General features: G+C 48.5%; 1 protein-coding gene and 1 non-coding gene across 3 annotated transcripts in view; one reads left to right on the forward strand and one right to left on the reverse strand.

The window, feature by feature from the left end:
• Positions 1–20,489, reverse strand: part of LOC142585540 (glutamate receptor ionotropic, kainate 2) — a 402,961-nt gene that overhangs the window by 152,985 nt on the left and 229,487 nt on the right. The window lies entirely within an intron of this gene.
• TRNAR-CCG (transfer RNA arginine (anticodon CCG)) lies at positions 19,674–19,746 on the forward strand. Its single transcript has one exon. It is a non-coding gene; the product is annotated as a tRNA-Arg (tRNA).

Consider the following 20,489-nt stretch of genomic DNA (forward strand, 5'->3'; position numbering starts at 1 on the left):
CTGCCGGAGAGCATGGGTTTATTTGCGTATAAAACAACTTTCTTTCGTGGATGTGTAACGTTTTCGAGCACTTTCGGCACGTCTACGACCTCGTTCTGCCAACTCTTCTTTGTTGAGGATCCGTTTCAGCGTCATTTGTAAGCTTCCGTTGCATGCCGCCGCGATTTTCGACCTGCCACCACCAGCTAAGTAAGGGAAAGCGGACCAATCACAGACGCCGGCAGCATCCTCTTGATCCGGTTATCGATCTTGAGTGCAGTGACTCAGCTCCTCGCCTCTTGTCAGCCAATTAAAATAAGACAAGCCGCTCACTGTAGGCAATATTATTCGTTTTTCAAGCAAACAAAAGTGACCATGAACGGGGAGAGCGTTTCATTGGTCTGTTCACACAACCCTGGGGGTGACCGCCCGATGCTTGCGTCGGCGGTTACGCAAATTTGACGTCAGGAGAATGGAATAAAAACATATTGGAATAGTTTTACGTTATAGGGCCCCTGGATTCTCTTACGTACGTACGTGATTTTCGGGATTTACACTTGAAAGCTATGCACGCAAGAGGAGCCTTACGTACGGCAATATGACGCCAGTCGAAGCGAGACCAGGCGAGGTATTCTGCAAAAGTCCACCTAGTGGACATGTCCACTAGGTGGACTCTTAAGGCCCGTTCACACTACTACAAATGTTCGGCGAACGAAGCGGATTCGCTCGCCGGAAAAAAGGGAGCGTGTTCTCATCTGTTGACGCGCGCATCGGCGGATCCGCCGCCGCTTCTCGCTTTTCCGCGACGACAGCGAGATCTCGCGGCAGTTTCTTTTTTGGTTTCGCGACTTCGCGAACGAGACGAGAGTTCACGTGAGTGCCTCTGGTTCGCGGGCTTTTGTTGCGTATGCTTGTATTGCGCCGTTGCTGGGCTTCCAGCTGCGAGATACTGAGCACAGCACGATGGCGAGCTTTTCAGAAGACGAGAAATTGTCATGATTCTCCTCTGCAACTCAATGATGGCTATGCTTCAAGAGCGGCGACGGGCGACGGAGGCCGGTCACTCAGACATGCTGGCTGCCATGTTGAGATTATACCGGTTGTGTCGTCAAAATCGCAACTTCCGGCGGCGGCGAAAGCGGAAAAAAATGGGTCCTGGACCGATTGCCTTCACCGCGCCGCTTTCTGCCTTCCTCGGCGTCAAAAGCGGCCGAATCCGCTTCGCTCACCGGATATTTCGTGTAGTGCGAACGCACCTTCATACCTTCCCTGGTCTTGCTTCGGATCTACCGAGCCGTCGGCCTGTACTGTTCGACTGATTCGTTCCCCACTAATGCTCGTATTTGCTTTATATTTCTTTGATGATGCTTCGGCAGCGGTGTCCTGGTGATAAATGGGCGTTGTTTTCGAGCTACCTTCTCAATTAGCGGCGCAGTAGGCTTAACGAGATAGTTTGATCACGTTTGCTATAGCCGCGTCGAGAAGGCGCTAATTACTGTCTTTCGCTAAAGTCTTTCGCTCATTCGCTTGACTTAGGATGTGTTCCCATTCTGGCCAGCATCGAAGACAGTCTACGTAGACAGCTAATGAGACAGCCGAGACAGCTTCGATGCCACGTAATGGAGCTCGTTTCGAGCTGTCTGGAAGACGTATGGAAGACACTTCTGCGACGTGAGGCCACCTCCCGGCGACAAGAAAAACTTGAGAAAAGCACACATTATTTCTTTATTTTAACTCTATGCGCCTGCGAACCTATGAAAAGCACGATGTGACTGACATTAAGGGGCATAGGAAAGCGCCTCTACGTTTTCTTGTGAGCAGACGACTTTCCCGTCAAGTTTTCAAGCGCCCAGCTTAGCCGCCATCTTGTCTGGACAGGAAAGCAGCTTGCATCGTTTTTGACTTCGATGTTGTCTTCGCGGAGCTGTCTACTTTGACGTCCTCGTGAGAATTGGAACGAGACTTAAGGCGGCCGCTGTCCACTTAGCCGTCTATTTTGCCGTCTATGGGGAGTATTGAAATACAGCATTAGTGAGGCTCTTGCGGATTCGGCACTGAATTAGCTCTCCATTTCGTAGGGATTGGCTTGCCAGCATCCTTCGTGTTTTTACATCTAGATGGCGCCGTATATGGTTGCGTTAGCGTTAGCGTTTTGCTACGTTCCGCTATTCTCACGGTATCTTCGACTGGTCGCCTCCATATATCCCGAAGCAGAGTCGGGCAGATCCGGCGTTCCCGGAACTCGGAGGTAGCGAACAAGCGCGCAAGCCGAACCTCGGTGACTCGCTGTCGGAGGATAAAATGGCAGATGCAAAACCACGTGAGTACTGCCAACGTCCGATGTTTCGCCTATCCAAAGACTCCGGCGCTGCAGGGAAAGCTGGCGGATGCGCCATGGGACGAGCGTTCGCCAAAACGCCAGCATGAAGTGTCCTGGGTTGCCAAGGTTACAGTGGACCGTTGTCAATAGCAGCGACGCTGTGCTGTGATGACGTTGCGGGATATACTTCACTCTCGACGACTGCTCCGGCGACATAGGGTGCCTCAATGTCCTCCTCGCCGGCTCTCGCAGCCAAAACCGCCGCCATTGCCATGCCCAGGTCGCGTGTCCAGACGTGAACGCTTGCGGCATTTCGATGGCGTCCCTCGGAGCGGGCGTGAGAATGGCGGCGGTTGTCTTCACCCTGTAGTGAGCGGCGGGCCAGGAGCACGTTGAGGCACCCTACGGTGACCGGGCTCAGAGCGCCTCACAGCGCTCGAAGATGGGCGAGAGCGATCGAGAAGAATCAGCCGAACGCAGGGCGCGCACTCTCTTTGAACCAGCCGAAGACAACGTCGCTCGCGACAGCGCTCTAGAACGCTCAGAAACGACCAGCCAAAGGTGCGATAAAAGACTAGTTTGTGCCGCGCAGTGCGGCTTTTCTTAGCGCTAGCGTTGCGTCGCACACTTAACGCAAGCGTATTACGCTATAAACTGTCTATTAGGGCTATTATTTGTTTACCGACGCTTCGTGCAGGCTCGTGTAGACGAGTGTAGTGCCGGGCAGAGGCTGCGACGTCGTGTGCTGCACTTGGCTCGCAGGGCTGTAGCCAATCAGAGTCGACTTCTGCATCAGCGGACGAAAAGCGCCTAACTCCTCACTTCGCACTGACTGGCTGCGTATATGCCCTTGCCTGAATTACTAAACGCCAATGTACGAGTTCCTTTATGTCAACAGATCTAGACAAACTCCAGCGAAATACATCGCGAACATACCGTGCATGAAGACAACTTCTCGTTGCGTATGATACAGCGTGGAGTCTTAAACAGACCGCACAATCCTTGAGTAAGATAATTTTATCTTCTTGGAAGATTGAGTCACCTCCCTCCGTCACACAAGGACACGCCAGCAATTCACTACCGTCCTCGCAGGGAATATTTACTGTCGTCACTATATCAACGCCGACAGTACAAACAAAATGTCGCCACGCGCTTGCAACGCCAGCCTGCTTGTTTGTCATCTGCTGTCTACACTCATTGAAACTTCAGTGTAGAAAGTGTAGTTTTTATGCTGCACTGCAGCTATAAAAAACTGATTCTTGTAGGTTGGCGGAGCTACACTTTTCTACACCGAGTAAAAAAAAATGGCAACTTCCTACACTAGCTACACTTATGTAGCCAGCGTACGTAAAACAAAAGTCGCAGTTCTGCCCGAAAGGCGAAGCACCCCTTGCGATAGCAAATTAGTAGATAGCTGTACGAAGTAAGGATAGTAGTTTTATCGGTCATATAAAGTTGTAAACATTTGCTTACTAACCAAATCACAGAATATGTAAGCGTGACTGAATGAGAACGTAGAAAGGAACAGACACACAGAGACAGCGCTGTCTTTGTGTGTCTGCTTCTTTCTACGTCCTTGTTAAATTATGGGGTTTTACGTGCCAAAGCCACTTTCTGATTATGAGGCACGCCGTAGTGGAGGACTCCGGAAATTTCGACCACCTGTGGTTCTTTAATGTGCACATAAATCTAAGCACACGGGTGTATTCGAATTTCGCCCCCATCGAAACACGGCCGCCGTGGCCGGGATTCGATTCCGCGGCCTCGTGTTCAGCAACCTAACACCATAGCTACTGAACAACCAGGGCGGGTCTACGACCTTGTTCAGTCGCGCTTGCACAATCTATCATAATTCAAACCAACTAGCCCGTCAACGTGTTTTAACTAAGTTAACCGGTACGGTACCACGCGCGCACCGGTAAACGTGAACACATCACGCTCGATGACAGCGATGAGCGATTTCACTCTATAGCTGTCATTGTATATGGAACGCCCATGGTTTCCTGACATAACAGAAGTTCATGCTCGAGTAATCACCGTAGGTAAAACGCCTATTGAGACAAGGATATCGCACATATTGGAGTGCCAAGCTTTAGGGTTGGCAAGACGTCTACCAGCGGGGCTGCACGCAACTTTGGAGCTGTTGCGAACTACCAAATATATATAGTATACAGTGAGACAACGCGAGCGTCCGGTCTTCGGCGCCACGTCGATTTGTCCGGGCGGCTTGTGACCGACTAACTGACAAACCGAAGAGCCTCGCCAGCGCTGGCCTCAAGGTTCTTCACCACGAGCGCTGTCCAGCACCAATGCACCATGAAAAAGCGACCAGCGTTCGCCTTCGCGTCGTCGGCTTCCTCTGGACCCGCTTAGAGGCCCATACATCTTTTTTTTTGTTTTGCTCCATCTATGAAAATCTGCTCTGGCCCAGGGCGCCGCTCCTTCACGACGAATTTCGTTTATTGCGGTATTATTATTTCTTCGACGCCAATGAAATGCCGACAGACAACACTTCAGTTCAGATGTCGCTTTCCATTTGAAAACTTTTTTCTCCACCCTCAAGGCCCTTCTTCCTCCGCCTCCGATGTCAGACTTCTCGAAGTAGGTGCAATATAAAGGGGCCCTTCTACAGTGTCTCCACTTCAGGAGTTTCTTTTTCCCACACCAACGTCTCTCGCGCAACTAAAGTTAAAAGAAAAGAATAATAACCGCCAAGTTACTTTTTGTATACTTGCTGCTTTAAGGTCCTACGCACGCGCCTTCTTCATTGTCGTTTCTTTCCTGTCTTCCACGCTTTGTGTTCGCTGATCCTATCGAGTCTGTGCAAGGCGCATTACAATTCTGGACTCGCCCGAATTCAACCTGTATTGGCTGTTGTCTACCACCTTCGAAATCCTTATTTTTTTCTGCCGCCCTGACATAAACAGCAATGAAAGAAAAAAAATATTTAGACTTTTAAGAGTAGAGGATACTCGGAACGTTTCTTTTTTCCTATTGTATACTTTTGCTTCATTCACTCACCGTTTCGTTCGCCAGAAAAGGGACAGCAGTCGTCAAAACACCATTAGCGCCTGAATTCTTTTCGTATAAAAATAAAAAAATAATAAAATCCGTTTTGTAGCTGTCTGTATGCCCCTTTCTGTGCTCTCTCATTGAATTCGTTATCTATAGTTATGTGAGACTTTTGTGCTGTTTCCCTTATACTGATCCTCTTTCTTTCTTAGTTTCTGATGCAAAACTCAAGCATATTTATCTCGTACTAAACGCAATTCTCACTAATTCCCTAGTTCACGCTTCTCTTTTAACATATATATGTCATGTCGGATAGTTCTCTGTACGGCCGTCTTCTTTTACGATAAATGCAATACAAATCGCACACTCACACACACACACACACACACACACACACACACACACACACACACACACACACACACACACACACACACACACACACACACACACACACACACACACACACACACACACACACACACACACGCACACACACACACACACACACACACGCACACACACACACACACACACACACACATAAGCACACAGCTCAACTTAGGTAAACTTCGCACAGTTACTGAACGCTTTTTGTGTAAGTGGCCATGCTTTCCACAGTTTCAGCGTGCGTTTGTTCATGTACAATGACACAATTGACTAGCTGTAGTGTCCTATGGCTCTATAGCAGGAATGAAGCAAAGTTTCTTAATGTAAACTGTACTCCGTCTTGCTACATCGCTCGGTCGTTTCACAGTTCTTTCCGCGGGTCTGAGTCGCAACACGCAAATTTTGTATAACTATTTAACAGCCACCATAATCGGTCTCGCTTCCTCATTGGCCATTTCTTCTGTCGCCTGCGGTCACGTGCACTCGTGAAAACGCTGCGTCGATTAAAGCAAATGCTTGCTGCTGTGCTTCGCGCGGCGTTGGCTTAAGCGACACAGCGCGAAACAAAGTTCGGCTTCCGTTGTTAAGGCCGCTGTTGTAATGACCCCAGCCACGAAATGTGGAGGTTGCAACGATAAGGCAAGCATATAGGACTACTCTCGATTGGCCGTTTTTGCAAATGTCTCGATCTCACTTAAGAACCTGTAATGGACGAGACATTAAAATTAATATGTTCTCGCTACGAATGCGGCTAAAACCCACGTTTACAAACCCTATATTCCCCCTCTCTTGACTGTGTGTTTGATAGAGACGGTCAATGAGGTAGAAATGTGACCGAGAATGCTTCAGGGTAATTACGTAATGGTGACCGCTGTTGAGTGTTCGCGTACATTACAAAAGCAAATGAGATATCAGACGTTCTCATCCTAGCGAGAGCGCAACAAGCCTACATTACATTTAGAACGTTTTCTAGCAAGCCTCCAAAGACCTTCTCCTTTTATGTTGGCCAGAACCCACTGGGACTGAAGCCTTGGCGCCATAAAAGCGTCTAGAGTTCGTAAACAACGAAAGACAGCAGCTGTGGATCCAACCTTTCGGCGAGACGAGCTACGTTGGTGTACTCCAAAAGGAGGCAGGCTGTTTTGTGTACTCACCTGCGAAGGAGAGAAAAAAACAAATGTGTTATTAGCACTGCGAACGTACGGGCCGCACAAAAGCACACGAGGCAGCTTGAAAAAGAACACGTGGCCGATAACCCTCATGGCAACAACAATCAAAAATAACCGAGCACGAGCAAAAAACAAGGAAATGAACACTGCACTCACAGTCGAAGCAAAAGCATATCACATACCGACAAAGTACGAACATAGTTCATCAGTAGAAAAGGACCCCATTAAGTTTTTTTCGAGATTACACAGCAGGCAAACACTGGTACCCGCATAAAACAAGCTAGAAACTGGAAGTAGAAGCAGAGGTTGCATGGTGCAGAAAATGTTACAAATATTTTTTATGCACGTGTAAGTGGGCAGGCAACAACGAGAAGCCGTCGAAAGGAAACAAAGTTCATTTAATGTTATCCATGCATGTTTTTCTTTGTTTCTTCAGTGGTATCCGGTGTGGCTAATACTATTTTTGCTGCTTTATGTGACCTCAGTTCTTTCTTTTTGTTTTTCTTCATCTGCTTTGGCATGCTTGTTTTGCTAAGTGCAGGGTTTTCAGGCCGCACCCTAACGGATCTTATTTAAAATCCCGATTGTCAAATCTGAATAAGTGATATGCAGAAAGGACAAGGGTTAATATACACAACAAGACACTAGCTTTAGCATTCGCAGGAAGGCGGATGCCTGGATTTACACATGCTGTGTCCTTCTCCAACTGCACTAAAATTTTACGGCAAGATTGTTTCCATTTTGCCCAAGTGATTGAGCGACAGAATGAAAATCAGAGAATGAATTAGCAAATGCGTAAACGAATCGTTAGTTAGTTAGTTAGTTAGTTAGTTAGTTAGTTAGTTAGTTAGTTAGTTAGTTAGTTAGTTAGTTAGTTAGTTAGTTAGTTAGTTAGTTAGTTAGTTAGTTAGTTAGTTAGTTAGTTAGTTAGTTAGTGAGTGAGTGAGTGAGTGAGTGAGTGAGTGAGTGAGTGAGTGAGTGAGTGAGTGAGTGAGTGAGTGAGTGAGTGAGTGAGTGAGTGAGTGAGTGAGTGAGTGAGTGAGTGAGTGAGTGAGTGAGTGAGTGAGTGAGTGAGTGAGTGAGTGAGTGAGCGAGCGAGCGAGCGAACGAACGAACGAACGAACGAACGAACGAACGCATCACCAAGCGAAAAAAAAAAGAATCGTTCTCGGCACGAGCTGACAAGCTAGAGCTTGATATTGATTGCTTGATACAAACTGCGCAAGGGGGAAAAGCTGTAAAATGCGAGCGCAAGGAATTGGGAAGTGCAGCTTTCTTAAAATTCCCGAGGCCCAGCGGCCTGGCTAATGCGGGCCTCACCGCCCCGCAGATTTCGTTCAATGAGACAATCAGAGTTCGCTCATGCGAAACCGGTTCCAAGAACGCTGGTGCGAGAAATGAAGGAATTCGTACAATTGCCGGAACAGAGATCGAAACACGAAAAGAGAGAATTAGGAATAACGGAGCTCTCCTGACACGCAAAGAGGACTGAATAAAAACACGGAAAACGGGTACTAGAAAGGGAGCACCCAAGACAAATGCGCCTGATTTCGATGAGACCAATCACGCATATACGCGATCCGAACAATTCTGAGACGCTCTCGAAAAATGTCCGCTTTCTACTCTTGGTATTATTTTCTTTTTGTAAACATTCCTTCGCCGAAACAGAGAGAATCTGCAATCTGCCTTAGCGCGGTTGTGTATTCGCGTTGCTTAAGATTTTGATCTGCTTCTCATAAAGAAAAGGCACCACAGTAACATCTCCGAAGCACAGCACAATAATTTGCACGTCGTTCGAGTTCCTTTATTCTATAATTTTTTCCGACCCTATATCTCGGCTATTCGGTGTACTCTACAGCTATTCACACTTTACGTAATGCTGTACCGCCCTCTTGAATTGCGATCTAATTAAAGAATCTTTGTTTGAAGTTTATTGCCCTGTCAGGTGGCTTTTCTTTATCCTGCCTGTACGACCAAAGACACATGTACGGCCAATCCTTATACTCTTCGTCAATATAAAGTGGCACTGTAATTCAGGTCAAAGACTGCGGAATCCAATAAGGAGGGGAAGTAATGAAGTCTACTTCGCAAATGGCAATTCGCTCAGGCTGTCGTTGCCAGTAACTGTGTTGCTTTTGAAAGTGGGAAATTTTCCAGACATGCGGGGGGGGGGGGGGGGGGAGGGGGGCTTCACTAGGAGTCATCAGAGCGTGAGGCGGAGTGTCAAGCCTAACCCGAAGCTACTGAGGAGCACGATCATGTGGAATCATGGAACCCTACGACACGTGTCCTTCCGCGTCAGTGCATCGCACGCCTAGCTTCAAACGCAGGCCCTCGCAGCCCTTCGGAGTCAGAATAAGCCTCCTACCCCGATGCACAGCATAATTTCGAAGACGTGTAGCCCGCGAGCCAAACCTATAGGTGAAAGACTAGGCTTCCGCGCAAGCTGGTTAGTAGGATGGCGACTTACCATTCCCATCCGGGTGACGGTCCCTACCAAAATCATGGTGCGCCACCACACTCAGAGCTTCGCACTGATAACGATTGTACCTATTGGTTTGATGACTCGCTCTACTCGATACATGATCACGTTCAGTTGACCACTCTTCTGAGCATGTATGTCTTTCACGTGCGTCTCCCAAGTTGAACTTAACGTTCTGGTTACAAGGACCATGAGCCTAACATATTCGATCATATATTTTTTTTACATTTACATTACTAGTATTTTTTACCTTACTGCTATGAGTAAAGGAGTAAGAGTGTCCACGTCGAGGTGCCCCCGTCACATTTATTACTTATGCAAGAAAACCGGGCAAAATCAAGGGTGAAGAAAGCTTAATGAGAGGAAGAACGGAGAGATTCGACGAAGCAGCATGCCTGTGGCTTTCTGCTCCAAAAGAACAGAACAAATCTCCAGCTCAAGATGAGGGAAATAAAGTGGGCGCCACCTCACAGAAATGCTAGGCCCTTTCGCAAGAGCAAAGCGAAATTGCGCTGTGGCAGTTCCGAGCAGTTTGCTTAAGCCTAACTTATTCACCTTACTTAGCTCGACATTAACCTGCTCGTCAAATTATGCTGACCAGCAACTTGCACGACCGCCGTACGCGAGCAATACACACGCCGCTAGAGAGTAGTCCTCAGAGAAGAAGAAGAAGAGAACAATAATAATACGCATGTCTCTTCATTACTTAAGCAGCCAGTGACAGAGGAAGAACAAACAAATGAACAAACCTAAGCAGTCAGTTGGCACTCAGTGCGCACGCCTTGACTGAAAGTCCGTTCAGCCATCCCGGGCATACGAGGACACCTTTATGGCGCCTTGCCGCACTGTCACCTTATTTCCTTCCCGTCTTTGCCAACGAGCTCCGAGGCTGCAGATACGTTCGTGGGGCGTTTATCCTTTCGCCCTCAGTGAAGCACGCCCTGCCAGCGACCAAGGGAGGCGGGAATAGGCGACGGTCTTGAGGGATAAAGTCGTGGAGACAGCGGCGACGGAGAAATTTAGTGACGCGGCGCTCGAATGCGAATGGGCGTCCTGCATTGTGCGGCTAATGCCAGCGCGGTATGGCCAAGGCTGTCTCGCAGCTATAATGGGACGGGTCGTGGGAGAGAGGAAAGGCTGCGACGAACGATCTCCTCCCACCGCCACGGGCACGCGTGGTCAAGACCGTCGACGGTGTCGAATGCGTCGCGGAAAGAGGAGCCGAGGTGACGGGATTCCGAGTGAATGCGATGGCTATGTAGTGATCGTGAGTGCATCAAATCTTGTAATCGGTTGTACACGTTCGGTCGAAGTGCTACTACAAGGCTTTCGAATTTGTTCAGCCAGTCAAATACAGTGGCAGATCGAACGGCGAATTTCGATGAGCGCTACTTACCCCTGAATTTTATAACGGTGGCAGAAGCTTAAGCTTTAAACTGTGTTTACTGTCGTTGTTGTTTAATGTAAACCCTTGTGGATGTAGCACTTGGGTACCTGTTCTCTGCTTGCCCTTGCATTAAACACATTGCAAACATTTGTAAGTGCTGAAAAACGCGTCTGTACGCGTCTTCACTGAAGGTGCAGGCAGGAAAGAAATCCTTGTCCACACCGTGGGGATTTGCACTCGCCTCTGCTCAACCCTTTATATCCAGCGAAAATTACCTCGATCCACGTCATCAAGGACATCTCTATCAAGGTCGTGACAAAGCGTACGCGTGCGTGGCCGATGTTATGCGGTATTATTTGTGCCTGTAGAATAATCGCCATTGAACTGTGACAATGAACTCTTCATAACGATTGATTCCCACTGCCTTCTTCAAAATAACGGCATAGTGAGACACATTGCACTATAGCTATCCTCCATTGCATTAAAACGCGTATAATGAGCCTTGTAGCAACAACTTCGCGCACTGTCTTATCATCCCCGCAGACAATGTCCAAAAATAACGCCTAATGAGACTGCCTTCTGGCTCGTTCCCCAGTGTATATAGAAAGCAGGCCTACGAGGTTGGGCGTCTTGGTCACGTCTTTCTCAAGCGGAACGTTACGGCGTCGCACTAAACCAGCCAGCCGCTAACTTTGGCTTCACCACCATATTTCCTTGTTCCATAAGCTCGCGTTGTACGCGCAGTCATTCGCTCGATCACAAGTTCACTGAAGAGCAAGGTCGCTTAGGCCCGCAGCCACTCTTTCCATGCAAGCAAATTAGAAACGCTAACGAAGCAATCCCCGATTAGCAGTCATAACACGCGGGAGTCGGGAAAGTTGGATAAAGCCGACACAACCGCCACAATGCAGGCTTTTTTCCTGATTATCAGCGGTGCACCTAGCGTCAGGCCGTCGCCGTAAACGGAGCCGAGATTAGGCAAACGAGGACTGCAGCATCATAACGGCACTGCGACGCGCTCTCCAGAAGTGCTGTAGCTTGGCGCTAAGCGGGGGTCACACGTCACAACGTAATGTGTGCAAGAAGAGGGAGATAGGGTCTGTGAACCACGCCGCGTTTCTCCCCGCTATTCACCCTCCCCCCGCAAGACTCAAAGCGTGCTACGTCGACTCCGTAGTGGCGAATAGCCCCGCCGCCCTTTTTTTTTTTCCCCGACAAAGACGCCGTCGCCCATTTGCAGCTCGCGAATTACTGCGCGGCAGACAAACTATACTTTCGCGCCATTATGGCGCGCCGACGCGCTGCGACCATCGAGGACTGCGAAGACGCCTCGCGACTAACTCTATCACTCGCTCACTCACTCTCCCTCTCTCTCTCTCTCTCTCTCTCTAACGCTGGGTGCCGATCCTTCTCACCCTAACGTCGCGACTCGCGCAAAGCGCCGAAGCATCCACTGTCTGCGCTGCCAAACCTACTCGCCTTCGAAATGAGGGTACGCCTGATGCGACGCCACGGTTGTGCATCAAGCTCGCGTACCTGCAAACAAGCTTTTTTACGCTTGCGGGAGTGAAGCTTAACGGGGAGCCGCACTGAATGGTCACACCCTTCGCTAGAGCGCTTTATTTCGTTTGAAACGCAAAAGAAAAACGGCGAGACGGTTAATGAGCCTAATTCTGATGAAGTATAGAAAGAAAAAAGAAAGAACCGTGCGCAACCGGATTTCATGGGGAATAAGCTATCCGGTAATGGTTAAGAGCTCCCAGGCACAATGAACTGAGGTGACTCATTGAGTTTAGCACGTGAGAGTTACGCCTAACCTATAAGGGACGCCCTAACCGAGAACGACGGATGAATTTCAAGCACGTCAGCTTCCTTAATGGGTACTGAAATTTAGACACACTGGAGTTTATTCCACTGCTTCTGCCAGAATGCAGTCGCATCAGCCAAGAGACAGTGAAGTCATTCAGCTACGGAATGCTGTAGCCGGTGAACGATGGAGTGTACGTAGCAAGAATACCTATATTGCATTAATGTGGACAAGTGGTGTCAGTGCATGCGAAGCATGATGCCTAATCGCTGATTGTAAGAGGGCGATCGGGATGGAGGCATGCGTATACATGTTAGACGAGAATGTGTCTTTGCGTGAACCATCTCAGTAAATAAAAGGTATGACCTCATCCGAAACAGCTAACGCTATTATATGGCGCCTTCGATTCTTCATGCCGCGTTCCGCTTTGGAACAGTATGCGTTGTTGTGGTGCTTCTCGACACTGCTTCTGAAGTCTTCTCCCAGTAGTGCTGCTATCTTAATACACCTGAAGTAATTGAGTTCATGAACGTGTCCTCAGCAGTAATTCACACAGTACACTCATTTATGGTAAGCCAGCATAACACCATTATCAAAACAATACCTTTCTGTGCCTATAATGTTACAAATAGGCAAAGCGTTGTGGCAAAGCGTTGCATGGCTACGGTGAATCTTTTGTGCAGAGTGTAACTAGAAGAAGCATAAAGCAACATGCTCGCTAATGTAAGCCCAAAGTTAAGAAACGCGTTCGAATACTCATGAACAAGAACAACCTGTGAATTTCACACACCAATTCAAACTGAGACAGGTATGATCGAGCTATATTAGTGAAAGCTTTACAAATGAGAAAGTTGAAATACATCAACTTGAATATACACATTCAGGCAAGAAACATTCGCAAATATTTACTGATGTCTGCATTGCTCCTTCGAAAATCAATCGCTATCACTCAGCACCACTGAGTTCGCCTGCTTGGCAACGCCATACTACTACAACAACCTCGCATGTCTTCTGCCCACCTAATAGCGTTGCTTCAAACCTGAAATCAATCGCGCAAAAGTCGACCCACACAGCGCCAGTAACGCAGCTGGCCGTCTATGCGCGCACACTCTCTGCGTTGTTTCCCAACGACCACACATTACCATTCCGCCACGAGAAGTAAAACCAAGAATGTAACCAGGGTGTGTAAGCTGAATATTCGCAGAAACAAACCCGTTCAATTCTATCAGGGCCTTCCTTTCAGCATTTCAGTTGCAGTTTCTCGTTCCCGCGACATCTGCGCGCAGCTCTTTAATGCGCTTGTCTCCACGTGGTCTCTCTCCTTATCTGTCAGCGAACTTAATGAAAGCAGCCGTATAGCAACCAAAGAAGACGTGCTCTTTCCTTCGTCGGGGCTGTGTCTTCGCGTCGGCAAGAGCAGGAAAGAAGCAGCGCACCGGCCGAACATTGCGGCTCGGAATATTTGACGATGAATCAAAGCACTGATCGCTTTCTTCCAGCTCCTTCCTTTCCCCATCTCCCTTTTCTTCCCACTCCTTGTTCCTTCCCTGGAAGACGGGGTCCCCGCAGTGACAGGATGATGACGGCCGTTCGATATGAACAATAGCAAGCTCCGTCACTCGCTCTTTATTTTTTGCGTCATTATTTCTTTCTCTCAACTTTACGCCCTGGCGGTGTGTGTGTGTTTTTTTTTTTTTTTGTAAATTCGTTTACTTCGCCCGAGACGACGACCGCGACCCCAATACACTCCGTTGAAGCGGCAGCCGAAGCGATGTTCTGTGGAAAAAAGGGCGGCGATAGTTTTCGTGTGTGAGGGAAGGAAGGGGGAGTGAAAGGGGGAGTGAAAGGGGGAGGGGCGTCAGAAGGGGCACCAACCATTGTCTTAGGAATCGATTCTCCGGGGCAAGGCAGCTGTTCGCGGTTGCCCTTTATGGGGCAATTCCCGACCACGCTCAATAGTAAACGAGCCACCCGCTTGGCTGCTTCGTCGTATAGTCGATACAGAGCCGCTTGGCTTTCGTGTTCCCGCCAAGTCCAAGGCGTCTTTCTCGGCCGGAACTTTTCCGCTGGGCCTCCGATATGTGGTTTGAACTTTAAGAAGAAAAGAAGCAGGGGAAAACAAGTGGGTCTGTAATCGTACGACGGGTCGTAGCCCCCGCTCTTGAATGTAAATGCGCATTTTCGTGAGATTTATTATTTGTTTTCTCAAGGTGACTGGCGGCGGCTTGACCCGACCTCGCTCGGCCTTCGCGAACTTTCCTTCCGGAGGGATCCTTCGCTGAGTTCCCGTTGCTCGACTGCATGTGTTGAGTGCGCAAGTTACGCATTAGTGCTGAGTGTCGTGGTGTATTTTCTGGGTGTCTAGCTTGTGCGTTCTCTGAGTTTGTTAGTGTTCTTTCAGTTTGGGCATGCCGACAGCTATTGAAGAGCAAATTTACGCAGCCAACCGCAAAATACATCAGAAGTTCCCTTTCATGTTGTTCTTCAGAAACGTTTCTCTCGTTTTCAGCCAGCTGTTGTAAAATGTGGTAGGGAAAACCTGGCGACAAAAAAAAAAAACACGGCTGAGCCCATCTTGGTGAAAGATACAACATTGCATAGCTATGTCCGTTTCCTTTGATCTCACCTGTGGAAGTCGTACATTGTAGCACTCGAAAGTTTCACTGTGCAACTGCCAATCTTGGCTTGACTAATAAATTTTAAAGTTTTCTAAGCTATGTTCAAAATGGAGCTTACCCCACTTCGTTATTGTCGTTTTCTTTTTCGCTTCGGCGCCAGTTCGAACAACTGGAACTACTCTACAAGTATAGGTAAGAGGTACACAATATGAACACAAAACCACAAAACGCATGTTTTATCGCACAAGTCGTTTATCCATGTAATTAAAAAATTGGAGGACGCTTAAGCTTCGCCTTCAAGAGTGGAACGCGACAGCGTTCCTGTCGACCCGCCAAGGGGTGTAAGACAATGGGCTACAGGGCAGCCATCACTTACGAGGCGCCCCGCATCGGACGCGGTGAGCGTCGAGCCATATGGTCGAGCAACGCAGCGTTCGGCGCAGCAACGAAACGTGCGCCTGAGCAAGCGGAACGAACCAAAGAACTCGGTATCTCGGAGGGGGAAATGATGCACGCCAGCCAAACATCGTGATCGGCACGGGCCGAAAGATAGACAGATAGTGATCTAAAGAAAGGAAGGCCGCATGATTCTGCAGAGGGAGCAAGGCGAAGCGTTGTCAGGGGAGAGAGAGTCCATGCCGCGACCCGCCTCGCACCGGTCCTCGTACAGCTCCAATGCGCGCGTGGCGCGCCATCTGTCGGGCAGCGCCGTACATGGAGAGGAGGGGGTCTTCTATGTTTGCCGCAAGATGGCTCTGCGTGTGCGGAAAGCCCAGAAGAAATGCAGCGGAAACGCACTTCGCTACTCGTGTAATTGCGACTTCTGTAAGTTACATGTTCATAATTACCTATATACACCGCAGTATAACTTTCCACGGCTCGTTTCGAAGGCAACACCGCATTCACTAGAGGCGCGTTTGTACCACTTGGAAGCATCGAACTCGTGGCTGAGTGGTAGCGTCTCCGTCTCACACTCCGGAGACCCTGGTTCGATTCCCACCCAGCCCATCTTGGAAGTTGCTTTTTATTTATGAAGTGCCTGCCGCGATTTATCGCTCACGGCCAACGCCGCGGACGCCGACGCCGACACCGACGCCGACACCGACGACACCGGCTTTTCTGCGACACGAGCTCCTTAACGCTATCGCGTTAAAATAGAACTTTCGCGTTCTTGGTGTATACTGGGCTTGATTTCAAATAGGAAAGTCTTGCTTCTAGCATCAGACGCGTCGATGTCTATTCGCGGCCGCGTTAGAAAGCTGGCACCGCAGTGCCGGCGTTTCAGTGGGGCCGTGGTCTTTGTTTGATCATGGACGCCTGAGTGCGGTGGGTCTTGCGGAGACACAGGGGCCTGGGAGGTCCCAAATGACCTGTCAAAATGAAGTTTTTCTCCTCCTCATCGCCCTCCATTGCATGGTCGACAGCGTTCCTTCCACCGTGCGATATACAGCGTGCCAGGAATGCTGCTTCTTGCTTAAACGGATGCGTCTTTTGCTCGGCACCGACTCTCGTAGACACCGATGCGTCTCCTTCGCGACATGTGTCGGAATCTAGCGAGATCTATTATTATATTCGCGAAAGTGGAGATCCGCGAACGCCGACCTTGTATTAACGCGGCAGCGCCAAGGACCCCGCGTCCAATGTCGGCCGTTGTTCCAGCAGAAATCATTTCGAACCATGCATACCCAACCACGCAGGCCTTCCATGTAGCGCAAGGAGCTTACTGAACCAATTAAATTTCTCAAGGTAGAGTACATAAGAAAAATCGTAAATTACGACCATCACACAATCTACAAATATGATGGCGTCGCATTGTAATTTGAATGTAAGAGAAAACATAATAATGTTACGCGGAAACTCAATATACAAACACCTTCTCCTGCGTTTATGCCATTCATAAAGTGGTCATGACCTCCGAGATCTCAAAGGCAATAAAATGCGGCGCCCGGTTCCTTGCAACACCTCCAGATGGTGCTCCCCTCCACTGCATCGCGGCCCACGCAGGAGGCCACGTTTCTACCAGAAAGCTCGCCTTCGCGCATAGCGTTCGCCATCAGCGTTTCCGGCTAAACATTACGGTTACATAAGCTACAGTTGCCGGCAAGCGTGAGAAGCCGTCAGAGATATTTGAATGCTATCGCTTTCCACTTTAGAGGCGAAGCTCGAGTGTCCTCCAGATTTTTTTCGCATGATATTTATGAAATGCCTTGTTTCATTTACGTAGGACTTCTAATTGCGCAGTTCCTGTTTGATACATGAAAAAATATGATTGTTTGCTTCACTAAGAGTACTTCCTACGCTTTTTATGCTAATACGCTATGGCGTCGTTTGCCGTAGGACATTACTGCAGTGCACTGTGTGCGTCTACACGCGTAGTTGAATGGCGTGCGGCTACGCGTACAATCAGAGGGGACCTTGTAGTAATGTGTTTCCCCGAAGAGCTCCACTACCAATTCCAGCTATTTGTTTCCGCAGCGCCATTTATAGGTTATATCAGTATTTATGTTAACTTTTGACGTAGATTACACGTCTCCGAATTGCCTTAGGACGATTTCAATGATAGTATTTGTGCACCGAGAGGGCTCAGGTGAAAACACCAAACAAAAAAAAAACAAAAAAAAGAAACGCCAGGACGTCGAACGCCCTAGTAAAACCGAAACTGACATCGCTAACAAGACTTGCGGACTACTTGGCGTATTAACAACACCACAGAAGCTCCACTCACGCAGCCTTGGCTGTGCTGCCCAGTGGTGCTACCGGACGCTGGGAGGGGTCGACACTGCGCCGGAAATGCGTCTGCCACCACGGCATTCGAGATTGCACGCGCAGGAATGTTAACCTGCCAGCGGGGCAAATCTCAGAGGTCATTCTGCCACACGAATGGTAGGCGTAAACTACACAAGCGTCGTCGTCGTCGTCGCGAAACTAAAATAGGCAAATTCAATGCAAGAGCCAGTCTGCTTTGCCGTTTTCACATCGCGAGCCACGCATTCCTTTTCTCAAGACTTGATTTCTGCTTGCCTTACGCCGTATTCAGAAATGCACCTTAACATGAAGCCCAGGCTTGATTTGATCTAAATGACGCCTGTCATGAACACACCAAAAGAAACGCAATGAGCGTCTTGGGGGCGTTCGCACCAGGCGTCACTTAAGTCAAGCATGAGCTTCACGTTAAGATGCGTTTCTGAATAAGGGGGCTAGTCTTTAAACAAAACATTGCGTTGATTACTGAATCCCAAGAACGGAATTTTCTGTGCATGAACATGACATAACAAGTTTCCAGCGCTTTTGAAAGCGAAGCTTTTCTTTCGAGAACCTCGCCAGGTTTCCTCACCGTGGAAGCTGCGGCCTGACTGTTCCCTTGCCGACTAGGCCAACCAATCATAACAGAGCATGCGCGTCGTCCGCGCCGCTGGGTTCCTTCTAGCATCATCAGAGTGCACTCGTCTCCGCGCGTCCGCGGCAGTGGCGCGGCACGAGCCACGCGGGGGAAAGACAAGAAAGAACCAGAAAGCTCGCCTTTGCTCCTCCGCGGCTGCCCGCTAATGAGGAAGTAGCGCTTCCTGCGGATAGAATGAATCCGAATTGCCCTACGTACGTAGTGTATGCTGCCTCTGAAACCATGATGCGTTGAAGGTGGTGTGTGTGTGCGTGTGCGTGTGTGAGTGTGTGCATGCGTACATGTGCGTGTGCGTGTTTCAACTCTTAAAACTGCCGGACAATGAAGATACGCAACAGCATTCAAACAGTTACAGGTGCAACCATCCTGGTATATATTTCTGTATACCTACGCATTTGTTATATCTACTGAACAAACTTTACTCGTGTTTCTGCGTACTTGTGTTAATTGGAACGATAAATATAATTATCGAATGCCTTCACATTCAGAAGCATATATATAATTCCTGCAAAACAGAATACAGAGTCAATAAAATAAATATATAAAGGACGCGAAAGCGTCCGCGTACGTACAGACGCCTTTAAGAAAATTGAAATTTCATTTTGATGCGTTCTTTTCTAAGGTACACGTATCGTTGCGATAGAAAAAAAAAACATATTTGGTACGTTTTGTTATGTCTCTTTCTCATTCTTCTCCTTCTTCTTCCTCTCACATTACGTCTATTCGCGAGGCACGTGCAATAGGTACACAAGGAAGATAAGGAAACAAATATGTTCGGGTTCACATAACTCTTGCTTCAACCGTACGCCGACCGCAAATCCTGCCGTCTTTTGTTGATAGTGTTTTCTATCACGTGGTCTTGATATTTTCCTCAACGATTCTCTTCTGCCGTTGCCAGCCGCGCCGTTTGCAGCACGAGAAAAACGCGGTTTCGAGCCGACTTATTTATGCACTGAGCTCGGAGAGAACGCAGCATCGAACCTGGTTTTACGAGTCGCGTTGTAAAAACGCTAAGGGTTCTTTTCGAAAACAAGAATGCGGGCCCAGGTGGTTTCGATGTTGCTTTAGACGCAGGGCTTGCATTCCTTGCCGTATCTCAGGGGTTCGGCGCTCCTGTGGCCTAACGGATAAGGCGTCGGTCTCCGGAACCGAAGATTGTGGGTTCGAGTCCCACCAGGGGCGATTCCATTACTTTTATTGTTGTCATACTACATTTCTTTTTTTTAATCCAGGAATACGTCAACAAAGTTTTGCAGGGCCTGTTATGCACATAGAACTCAATTTCGCGTCTTTTTCGAAAGAACGAATATCGGCACTGCAATCAAGGAACATCAGTGCCGAGTCGCGAATATTTGTTCATATTTTGTATTTTTAGCATATGCTTTGATTATTGTGGCACGGACAGGTATATTCACAATGCCTTGCTACGGCGTCCCAGTTTTCGAGGTTATCCGACCACCTTGGCCCATTAGTTTTGGCATTCTGCTGCTGAGGTCGATGACGCATGTTCAACTCCCGGCCTACGCGGCGGCATTTCCGCGGCGGCAAAATTGCAATGACCCCCGAGTAATTAGGGCTGGGTGCACGTTAGGGGGTTAAAATTAATCCGAATCTCGCCACCAGAGGCTTCCTTGGTAGGCCCGCGCTGCTTTGGGACGTCAAACCTCGTGAATCAGTTATTCCTTGAGGGTAACTTTTCTTCCGTAATCACTTCACACGTGATCGTCAAACTCACGGTACGGATGCGAATGCTCTTTCATATCTTTCTTTTTAAGTTCGTTCTCTTTATTCCTATAGCGTTGTGCGGGAGGTTAACCCGTCCTCTTTATTAATAATCTGGACACAAAATAAAGCGTGCAAATTAGGGAAGCAGCGCATCCGAATAGTATGGCTATAGACCGATCCTGATGCCAGTGCACAACACT

This window comes from Dermacentor variabilis, chromosome 6 (assembly GCF_050947875.1).
Source record: "Dermacentor variabilis isolate Ectoservices chromosome 6, ASM5094787v1, whole genome shotgun sequence".
Classification (NCBI taxonomy): Eukaryota; Metazoa; Arthropoda; class Arachnida; order Ixodida; family Ixodidae; genus Dermacentor; species Dermacentor variabilis.